Here is an 11729-nt window from a genome sequence, read left to right on the forward strand (position 1 = left end):
TCGTCTCCCCACTCATCTCGTCTTTCTTCGTTCTTCGGGAACTCGAGTAACCACGAAAGTTTCTATCACATAAATCACTCGAGGTAAGAAGGAATAAGTGTGTGGGCACTTTTAAACACAACGACTCAAGAACAAGTCTTAGAGTGGAAGAGCTAAAATAAATGCTAAGTCAAATGTGGACATAGGTGCCAAAACAAAAACGAAAAGAGAAGGGAGAGAGAGAGAGAGAAAGAGAGATAGAGATAGAGAGAGAGAGAGAGAGAGAGAGAGAGAGAGAGAGAGAGAGAGAGAGAGAGAGAGAGAGAGAGAGGGCGGCCACAACGTCTAGAGAGAGAAGCTCTCAATCTCTAAATTGTGTGGGATGAGAAACAATGAGAATGAGGTGGGGTATTTATAGGAGGAGGATTACCTTCAAAAGGTAGTTTCCTCTTTTCTATAGAATATCACATATTCATGAGCAATTCTTATTTCCTCTTTTCTACCTCTTTCACACGTCCATATTGAACTTCTAGAAGACAATTCGTTTCCTCTTTTGATTGCCTCTCTCCTTTCCTTGCCTTGCTTGCCGCCCATATCCTTTCCTCATAGATGAAATTTGTTTCCCCTTTTTCTTTTGGCAAGTATCTTCATACTTCAATGCAAAAAATAATCTATTTTCTCTTGCATGTAGGACGAGTAAGGCTATCTAGAAGGACCTTCTAGATGTTTCTTCATTTGTTCATGATAACATAAGAAAAGTCCTTTAAGAATTTTCAAGTAAAATTCCATGAAATTAAATGAATCATCAAGGCCCAATATTCCTAACATGAATGAGTGGCTTAATTCATTGTCATCATATGACAATGTCAAAAAGACAAAAGTACCCTTTAGACAATTTTCGTAAAACTTGTCTAGTTCTTGTTTTGACTTAGCTTCTAGTTTAACTAATCCTACTCAAAATGACTTGTGACAGTGATCCCATGGATCCAAATGAACAAAGCTTGAGCTAACATACTTGGACTCCAAAGTTCACAAACCTTTTCCAAGTTTAGCTTAATGTCAACTGACTCCACTAAAGAGTTGACACTGAGAATCTCTCGGTTCAAATGAATTTATTTTCTACTGAAGAATTGAACTTAATTGTGATGAGTGGATCCACTGAATATTATCTATGTTTACTCTTCATGAATATCATTAGCTAGATGAGATTTACAAAATTACCATTTTACCATCTAGCTGTTATTTCCTCAACTCCTTTGTCGCTTGGGAATAAATTAGAAACAATGTATTGATGAGGAGCTAACAAGTCACATTGATTCATCCAAAAGTGTCACGACTCAATTTGAACACTGGCCAGTTCATTTATTAACATTCCAAGGAACAAAGCATGAGGTGATATACATTGCATTTCAGCAATCTTGTACATGAATTCCATATCTATTAGATCTTCACAAAGTTACTCATGACATCTTCATAACTTAGTACTTCACCAATAGGTCCTGTTCAGAATCACATAGTGAATCTGAACTCCGACTTTCTCAAATGAGAATACGTAGCTATGAAATGACATGTCTCATTTCAGGATTGAGGTAAGCATGATGCAATTCATACGTAGTGACTTCGAGACATAAGAGGTTAAATGTTTTGTTCTTACTCTGTCTCTAAAAGTGCACTGGTCAATTTAGTACCTTCAGAAGATACCTAGAAGAACTACAGAGTCTCCAACTCTCTATGCCCCATCACCAGACATCATAGATTCTCCTAACAATCGTACTGAGATCAATAGTCCTTTGACCCTTAGATTGTGAATATGCAGTTTTAAGCAAACCATGAAGAGTTTGTTCATGCAAATCTACATGTGTCTCTTCATAGGTTGTTAGTTTTGTTTAAGGACTAAAGACTATAGAATATCATAAAGCGTCTAATAGACAAGGAAGAATGAATGAACGTTTCAACTTTTATTAATGATTCAGCAGTTACAAGCTAGAGTCTTCGTGAGACTTTATTACATCAAATGTACATAAGTAAAGACTACTACTCTTCTTGTGGGCAATATTGACAACAAACTCCCACTTGACTCAAAGAAGATGTGAGTAGTCCTTCATGCCTAATCCCTCCCAATGCGGGGTCGAAGACCTTGTTCGCTAGGGCCTTGGTGAATGGATCTGCTAGGTTGTGCACCGTTGAGATCTTCTTCACCTCCACATCTCCGCACTGCACGATCTCTCGAATCAAATGGTATTTTCTCTCAATATGTTTAGAGCGCTTATGGCTTCGAGGTTCCTTTGAGTTAGCGACAGCCCCACTGTTATCACAATAAAGGGTCATGGACTCGTCGACGTTTTGAACTACTTCCAAATACTTAAGGAATTTTCTAAGCCATACTGTCTCCTTGGATGCTTCACAAGCATCCACATATTCTGTTTCCATTGTGGAGTCAACAATGCAAGATTGTTTAATACTCCTCCACACAACATCTCCACCATTAAGGATGAACACAGATCCCGAAGTGGACTTCCTGGAATCCTTATCCCCCAAGGATGTGCTACAAGCATGTCCGACCTGAGACGACTACATACAAATACACCATGAGCAGGCGCAAGCACGACGTGATCCAACGAGCCACGCACGAGCGGACTCGCTCGAGGCCCCCGAGACAGCCATGGCCGAGAAGCCATTGCCCGTCGGCCATCAGCCCCGCCGGATAGAAGCCCCATTGCCGAGAGGCCACGAGAAGCCTGGCCGACCGGCCTCCCATGCAGTCGTTGGCCGTCTGGCCACACGCATGGCCGACCGTCTATTCTCTGGAAGACCTTTGGCCGACCGACCACTCTCTTGAAGAACTTTTTTGAGTTACTCTAAATTGTTGCAATTGAAATTAATGAGTAAGATAAGTACCTTAAAATTTGATTTTCTTCAAAGAGAAAAATCGATGCAACTGTTACCGGCCCGTCATAGACCGCTAGGGGCAAAGAGGTCATAACTAATATGGCTCGTCAAGTTGGATGCTCCTCATCCGTAACAGCGCAATCTGACGTGTACGGATGAGCAGGCTCGAAGACCCAAGGCGACCATGGCCGGCCGGTCCCCGAGCATGGCCGATCGGCCATCTCCTTGACATCCCATGGCCGGCCGGCCCCCGAGCGTTGCCGGTCGCTTATATCCTTGATGTCTCATGGCCAACCGGCCCCGAGCATGGTCAACTCGCTCCCCTCCGATTCCATCACCACATGGGACGGGCTATGCAACACCTTCCTCGCCAAGTTCTTCCTGTTCGAAAACACGGCCCGCCTAAGAAATGCCATTCATAGCTTCGCGCAAATGGACGGCGAGTCCCTCCACGAAGCATGGGCACGCTTCAAGGAGATGCTCCGAAAATGTCCTAGCCATGGGGTCACATTGCCGGTCCAACTTCAAACGTTCTGCTACGGACTCCTCAACTCAACGAAGACTTTAGTTAACACCGCCGCGGGAGGCACGGTGTTAACTATGACGCCATCAGAGTTCCAAGCTCTCCTGGAAGAATTAGCGCGCTCCAATGACCAATGCCTGATAGAGAGGAGAATCATGAAGGCTGATCCCGCCACTGCTCAAGCCACAACAGGTACGATCGATTCAGAGACAATGCTACAAATGGAGATGGAGATGGAAAATCTTCAAAAGGGGATGAGAGAGATAAAGTAGATGAAAGCCTCCGTGAACGCCATGCATACAACTCGGGAGCCATGTTTTTGGTGTAACGGACCACACTACACTGACGACTACCCTCAAATAAACAATGTCTGCTAATTACGTGGGGAACTACAACAACAGCTCCCCGTTCCAAAACTCCAACAATTACAACAATAGAGTCTGGAACAACCAATACAAGCATGGGTGGAGAGAGCCACAACAATAACAACAACATGGATTCCTGCAGAACCGGCCTCCACCGGCATTCCAAAATCAATCATCGACGTGACGAAAGGTGAACTGAAGACGCGAGTGAAAAATGAGGAAGATGTTGTCAATGGTGCTTACAAGAATAGTAGTAATCTTTACTTATGTACATTTGATGTAATAAAGTCTGACGAAGACTCTTGCTTATAACTGCTGAATTATAATAAAAGTTGAAACATTCATTCATTCTTCCTTGTCTGTTTGAAGCTTTATGATAAACTATAGTCTTTAGTCCTTCAACAAACCTAACAACAAATGAAGAGTCAAATATAGATTTGCATGAACAAACTCTTCATGGTTTGCCTAAAACAGTATATTCACAATCTAAAGGTCAAACAACGATTGATCTCAGTATGATTGTTAGGAGAATCTATGATGTTGGTTATGGGACATTAAGAGTTGGAGACTCTATAGTTCTTCCTAGGTATCTTCTGAAGATATTGAATTGACCAGTGCACTTCTAGAGACATAATAAGAACAAACCATTTAACCTCTTATGTCTCAGAGTCACTATGTATGAATTGAATCATGCTTACCTCAATCCTGAAATGAGACATGTCATTTCATAGCTTACGTATTCTCATTTGAGAAACTCAGAGTTCTAGATTCACTATGTTATATAGACAAGACCTATTGGTGAAGTACTAAGTTATGAAGATTTCATGAGTAACTTTGTGAAGATCTCATAGATACAGAATTCATGTACAAGATTGTTGAAATGCAATGTATATCACCTCATGCTTTGTTCCTTGGAATGTGAATAAATGAACTGCCCAGTGTCCAAATTGAGTCATGACTTTTTTGGATGAATCAATGCGACTTGTTAGCTCCTCGTCAATACATTGTTTCTAACTTATTCACGAGCGACAAAGGAGTTGAGTAAATAACAACTAGAAGGGTAAAATGGTAATTTTGTAAATCCCATCTAGTTGATGATATTCATGAAGGGTAAACCTAGATAATTTTCAATGGATCCACTCATTACAATTAAGTAGAATTCTTGAGTAGAAAATATATTCATTTGAACCGAGAGGTTTCAGTGTCAACTCTTTAGTGGAGTCAATTGACATTAAGCTAGAATTTGGAAAAAGGTTTGTGAACTTTTGAGTCTAAGTATGGTAGCTCAAGCTTTGTTCATTTGGATCCATGAGGTCACTACTACAAGTCTTTAGAGTAGGATTAGTTAAACATGAAAGCCAAGTCAAAACAAGTTCAAATGTTGAACTAGAGAAGTTTTACGAAAATTGTCTAAAGGATAATTTTATTACATAGGATGGTATGAATGTCAATAAATAAGTTTTTTGACATTTTCATATGATGACAATGATATTAAGTCACACGGCCAACATCCTTGGATTGGGCCCTGTGGATTAATTTCATTTCATGGAATTTTTTGTGAAAATTCTTAATGGGCTTTTCTTATGTTTTCATGAACAAATAAAGAAACATCTAGAAGCATGTTCTAGAAGCCTTTAATTTTGTGCACCATCATAGAAGAAAGAGAGATTATTTTGTGCATTGATGTATGAAGATACTTGCCAAAAGAAAAAGAGGAAACAAATTTTCTCAACAAAATAGATGGGCGGCAACCAAAGAGGGAGAAAACAAATGAGGAAACAAATCCAAGAACTTGGTGCATCATGTTGCACCTCCAAGGCAAGGAAGGGGAAAAAATATTTTCTCATGAATATGTGATATTCAATAGAAAAGATGAAATAACCTTTTGAAGGTAATCCTCCTGCTATAAATACCCCACCTCATTCACAATTCACAACACACAATTTTAGAGATTGAGAGCCTCTTGTTCTTTGTTTTGGCACCTAGGTCCTCATTAGACCTAGCATTTGTTTTAGCTCTTTGGCTCAAAGTCTTGTTCTTGAGTCATCGTGTTTAAAAGTGCCCACACACTAAATCCAACCATTCTCTTAAGACTCTAGTGGTAGAAACTTTCGTGGTTGCTCACAGGTTCAAGAAGACTAGTGGGAGAGGCGAGTTGCGTGGGAGACGAACGTTCAAGCTCCATTCGAGGTTGGAACCGAGTAAAAACTAAATTTAGTTTTAAAATTTTAAATTATATGTTCATGCACTTCGTCTAGGTTGTAAAAACATTTTACGAGTTTTTAAAGAATTTTTTTATATTCCACCGCTTGCTAGAAGTGATAAATATTTTCTTAATCCTAGATCTATTCCAACAAATGGTATCAGAGCTATGGTCAAAGTATAAGCATGTGCATATAATTTGAAATATGAGTTTGAAAATCCTTTTCTTGAATTTATTCGAGTTATGGTTGTGCTAGAATTGTTATTTTAGATTTTTTTTAATTTATTGCTTGTGTCTTTAAATTTAAAAGCATGTTGATTTTCTACAACTTGGGATGATATTAAAACACAATGGAATCAGTTCTAAAAGTTTTTAATTTTTTCATAATAAAAAACATGTTTTGATAAGTTTGAGAAATTTCGGGTAATTTTGTGACAAGTAATATTGTCTTACTTGTTTTGCTTATTTACTCGCTCCTTTTATTTTTGTTTTCATTATCTCTTGTGCTATAATATTACCATGTTAATAAGACACATCCAAAAGACTTAACAACTCAATAAAACGTTCCGTTGCACTTAAATCTTTTGCACTTAAGTCCCGATCGAATTTTGGTTCAGATTTCATTGAGCTTAAAAAGTACCTACTGTAAAAGGGACGTATCTTTCTTCTCGGAACTTGGATTTGAATGGTTCTTGAACCAAATTAAAGGTCTGTGAGTCTACTCTACAAAACAGTTGGCATTAGCTCAATTGGACATTGGAATCGCCGTTTTCAGAATTTTTACTCCGAGGTGTTTGCTGCCCATGATTCCAGGATTTCTTGAAAATTTATTTTTTGAATTATGAATCCTGACTCCCATTCCAAGAGTTCTAGAACTCAAATGGAAAAATTTCCTTGAGCAAAATATTTTTCTAAATGTTATAAACATAATGTGTATGATTGAAAAGTTTTGATTTTTTAATATATAATTGAAATTGAGTTTTTATAAAAACTAGTTTGAATTTTGAAAAACCGTTTTCATTTTCAAACTTGAAAATGTTTTGTCATCCAAATCAATTATGTTTTCAAAATGTTTTCAAAACTATATCTATATCACTTATGTTCAAAATCTATTTTCTCTTGAAAATTTGAGTGGGAGGTCTCCTCGTAGACTAGTCGAAAAACTGCAAGAAGATGTGTAATCTCAAACTTCAAGTGTTCGAATGAGTTAGAAGTTCACACTTCCCTCTTACACTTTCCCGAGTAGAAAATATAAGAAAATGTCCGAGTATATACCTTGTGCCTTTATGCACTAACACTGCTCTTCCTAAAAATGTGACGATCTAAGATTCAATTTCTAGAATTCCACTCTACCGCTCTATAACTAGGAAATGTGTTTCTGAACTTATAAGAGATGATGTGCCAACTATAAAAACTAAGTGGGAGTGTTACACTTGTTGTTTGCAACCCACGATCCCCAACACTAATAAAAAGTGCAATTGTCGCCAGACTAAGAGTCACCCTCGTGGCCCTCTCTTAAATGAGAGTACATAATGGTGCTTTGCTCTGATCATTGCTCGAAGAGCTACGTCGAGAGTGAGACAATGAGACAACGCCTCCCCTCGGTGGATTTTTTTTTCAAAGTCGATCTCTTGGACTAAGTGGTTGGTTACACACTTAGACTCTATCCCTAGTAATCCTCCCTCGAGGCCCTGCGAAAGGATCTGAGTGATCAAACATTTTTACAAGGTGGCTAGTCAAATTTGATGTGCATTAATGATGAGTCATTTACTTATGAAAGGAGACTCTTTGCGGCCTTCCCTCGAAGGAGTAAAGTGTCATTTCGTTCATAACACCTTTAGATTTTTCCTGTCTTGTTCATCCTAAAAACTTAAACAAACTTAAATCCTAAACTAAAAGACTAATCATAAACTTGTTTCGACTTAACTTCAGCAAGATGTCTCTCAACCCTCTCTCAACCATCCTTTCCTCAAATAAACTCGAAGGCGAAAACTACGTTGATCGAAAACGTAACCTCCACATCGTCCTTACCATTGACAAGCATAAATGGGTACTCACCACCCCGTGTCCTCCTTAGAGGAATGATGATTCAACTCAAGAGGACAAGAACGCCTTGGCGGCCTGGCTATGCTACGATGAGACTGAGAGGTGCTATATCTTAGCATCTATGAAAAATATGCTCCAGCAGCAACATCGTGACATTGAGACAGCCGGCGACATGCTCTATAATCTCCATGAGATGTTTGGAGGGCAAGGGCGTCAGGCCAGACAACAAGCAGTCTGACAGTTCATGAACTATCGTATGAAGGCTGGGACTCCTGTCAGGGACCATATGATGCTGATCATTAGTTAATGGCTCCCGTGGGATCAGTGACACTACCTTTTGAAGATCGAACTCTAAACTTGAATAATGTTTATTTTGTTCCTTCATTCGGAAAGAACTTGATATCCATCGCTCGTCTTTATGAGCAATATTATTGTTTAAAGTTTATTAAGACTGGAATTCAAATTTCTCTTTCCAATAATTCTTTCGTCACTGATGCATGTATGAAGAGAGCTCTTTTTTACATTTCTCCCACGCAACCTTCGCTTTTAGACATTAAAATAGATAATGATCTAGTTAGGGAGCCAAAGAGGATCAAATTTTTGATTCCTCCGATCTAATAAAATCAACATATCTCTGGCACTTAAGACTTGGTCATATCAGTCAAGACAGGTTTAAGAGACTTGTGAGGGACGGTCCACTCCAAGCCTCTGCAATAGGTTCATTACCTACTTGTGAATCATGTATAGAAGGAAAAATGACTAAGCGACCTTTCTCTGCTAAGGGTCGAAGAGCCACTGAGCTACTCGAACTTGTACATTCTGATGTATGTGATCCGCTTCGTACACATGCACGGGGAGGATACGAATACTTTGTTATCTTCACCGATGATTACTCAAGATACGGTTTTGTCTATTTGCTCAAACACAAATCCGAGACCTTTGACGTATTTAAGGTCTTTCGGGCTTTAGTGGAAAAGCAAACTGGCGAATAGATCAAAACAACAGCTTACATTCTGATGAGTTACTCATCACTCCCTCTTTCCTTTTGGGGATATACCCTCGAAACAGCAGCTTACATTCTGAACCAAGTTCCGTCTAAAATGGTTCCTAGTACTCCTTATGAACGATGGACTGGCCGTAAAGTAAATCTAGGCCACATCCGAATTTGGGGTTGCCCTTCACATGTGCTAAGGCAAAAGACTAGCAAGTTGGCTAGTAAGTCAAAATTGTGTCTGTTTGTTGGACATCCGAAGGAAACCAAAGGTTTCACATTCTATAGTCCCGAGGACGACAAGACTTTCGTTAGCACGAACGCTCGTTTCCTTGAGGGGGACTTTATGAAAGATGTAAAACCTAGAAGAAAAATTATGCTTGAAGGTGTGTGAGGATGCTTCTACCTCATATGTAAGCACTGTTCTTACCCCAACTGAAACACAACCTAACTCATCAGAATCTCATCAAGTTGTACTTCGACATAGTGGGATGGTTTCTCAAAAACCTGACAGGTACTTGTCTTACGGGGATACTTTCGTAGCCGTCTCTGACATGGATGACCCTATTTCCTACAGCCATGGAATGGCTGGTTCTGAATCAAACCTTTAGCTAGATGCCATGAAAGTTGAAATTTCAACAAAGTCTGGAAACTTGTAGACCTTCCCGAAGGGATTAAATACATAGGGTGTAAGTGGATATACAAGAAGAAAAAGGGTCTGGATGGGAACGTTGAGATGTTCTAAGCATGACTAGTGGCTAAGGGTTATACCTAAAATGAAGGTATTGACTATGAGGATACCTTATCGCCAGTCGCAATGCTTAAATCCATCCGCATACTTCTATCCATAGTTGCAGCTCTCGACTATTCTGGAAAATGGATGTTAAGACTGCCTTTCTGAACGGCAATCTTGACGAGCGTGTTGTCGCACGAGAATGAACAACTATTTAAAGCTTCGGGCGGCTCGAACCAAGGCCGGACCAAGTGGCTGCACCCGAGCCAACGGTGTGAACTCGAAAGTCTCGAGCTTGGTTTTCCCCGATCAACGCGCTTCTCAGAGGAGAGAAGGGGTGAGGAGGAGGATTGACCGTGCCTTTGTGGAGTAGGCTGCCTACGTACCCATAAGTAGGATCAGGTCAGAACGTAGTTCAAGGCGTATGTAACGCAGAGTGAGGTGCGGAGCCTGAGGGGCGTTCTCGATGAAGGAGACGGAGCGTGGAGGAGTCCTCAGCGACGTCTCAGAACTTCTTAGGATGAGTAGAATGCGTAGGCGATTTTCTGTCTGAAATCGCGGATGCGTCTAGTATGCTAGACGCGTAGGGGATTTTTAGTGGAAAACCCTAGGACCGTGCCTGGGCACTAGTCTCGGCGTTCGATCAGAGGGAGTGACGTCCGGAAGTCCTCGATAGTCCGTCGGAACCTCTGAGAATGAGAGAAACTTGTAGAGAGCGCTTCAGGACAGAGATGGCATCAAGAGAAGCAGAGGAGAGCGAGTATTCAAGCGAATCAATAGGAATGAATAGGATGGCTTCCCCCTCAATGAGATGGGGTATTTATAGTAGTTGGAGGGCCTTAAGAGGCTTCTTTCTCATCCATGTGGGACTGGGGGCGCGCATCCCACCAAGAGGAGGAGCGCACCGTGCGCGCGGCGCGCATATTGTCCCATGCGGTGCGCAGTACGCGCCGCGCAGCGTGCGGCGCGGTGCGCGGTGTGTTTAGCGCGGCGCACGCCTAGCTGGCTTTTTGTGGGCCTCTACAGCCTTTGTTTTATTAGGCCCGTTAGGCCGTCGGAGCTCCGGATATCATGCTAGTCGCGTGAAACATGAAAGTCTCTACTCATGGAGGGCAACTCGATTCGAGGAGCAAGGCTCGACTCGAGGAGAATGACTCGACTCGAGAAGTGAGGCTCGACTATTGGAGAATGACATGACTCGAGGAGCGAGGCTCGACTCGAGGAGAACGACTCGACTCGAGTAGTGAGGCTCGATTCTAGGAGAACGACTCGACTCGAGGAGTGAGGCTCGACTCGGGTAGAGTGACTTGACTCTAGGGGCAACGTTCGACTCGAGGAGAGTGACTCGACTCAATGAGCTGAAAGTTTCGGCATGAGGACTTGCTAGCGACTCGTGATGGAAGGCTTGCCACTCTTCAGGACCTCCGTCATGACCATCGGCCCTTTGAGCGGCGCATCTTCTCGGCGTTCCGGGTTTTTCCGAAAATGACCGACAACATTAGCCCCCCAAGTTCGTCGCTCAGGAGGTTACCGGTGATGAACTTTAAGTCCCTTCAGCCGGGTGTTTGAGGAAACTTCATTTTCAAAGTCCTCACCGTCACCCATTTTTTTCTTCTTCTCTTTTTTTTTTTGTCGCGCGGCGCACGGGTCGTTCAGCGCGTACTACGCGGTGCGCAGAATTTGCGCACGGTGCACGCCTCACGTGCGGGGTTGACGCCTTTGCATGGGGGAATTCTAGTTTTTGGGGTCTTTTCCTCCTTTTTCCATCTTGTGGGAGTAGGATTTGGACTCCTACCCCCCCAGGGGTCTATAAATAGTGGCACCCCCGTCTTATTTTCTCCACTTTATTTTTTCTCTCTTTCTCTACACTTTCTCTCTCTCTCTCTCTCTCTACACTTTTGCATGGTGGATATTCCCTTCCCCTTCTCAACTGAGGATCCTGAGATAGATTTCCCCCTCTTGCTTCAGGACTCTGAGCATGTAGAGGACGACCTCTTCTC

The 11729-nt window shown here is 41.6% G+C and overlaps 1 non-coding gene across 1 annotated transcript; it reads right to left on the reverse strand.

Annotated features, from left to right (window-relative positions):
* Positions 1-3267: 3267 nt before the first annotated feature.
* LOC149402349 (small nucleolar RNA R71) lies at positions 3268-3374 on the reverse strand. The gene has a single exon (XR_016296246.1). It is a non-coding gene; the product is annotated as a small nucleolar RNA R71 (small nucleolar RNA).
* Between the last annotated feature and the right edge of the window lie 8355 nt (positions 3375-11729).

Source organism: Urtica dioica, chromosome 3 (genome assembly GCF_054948205.1).
Source record: "Urtica dioica subsp. dioica isolate 48M chromosome 3, U.dioica_male_clone48M_v1_H2, whole genome shotgun sequence".
NCBI classification, from domain to species: domain Eukaryota; kingdom Viridiplantae; phylum Streptophyta; class Magnoliopsida; order Rosales; family Urticaceae; genus Urtica; species Urtica dioica.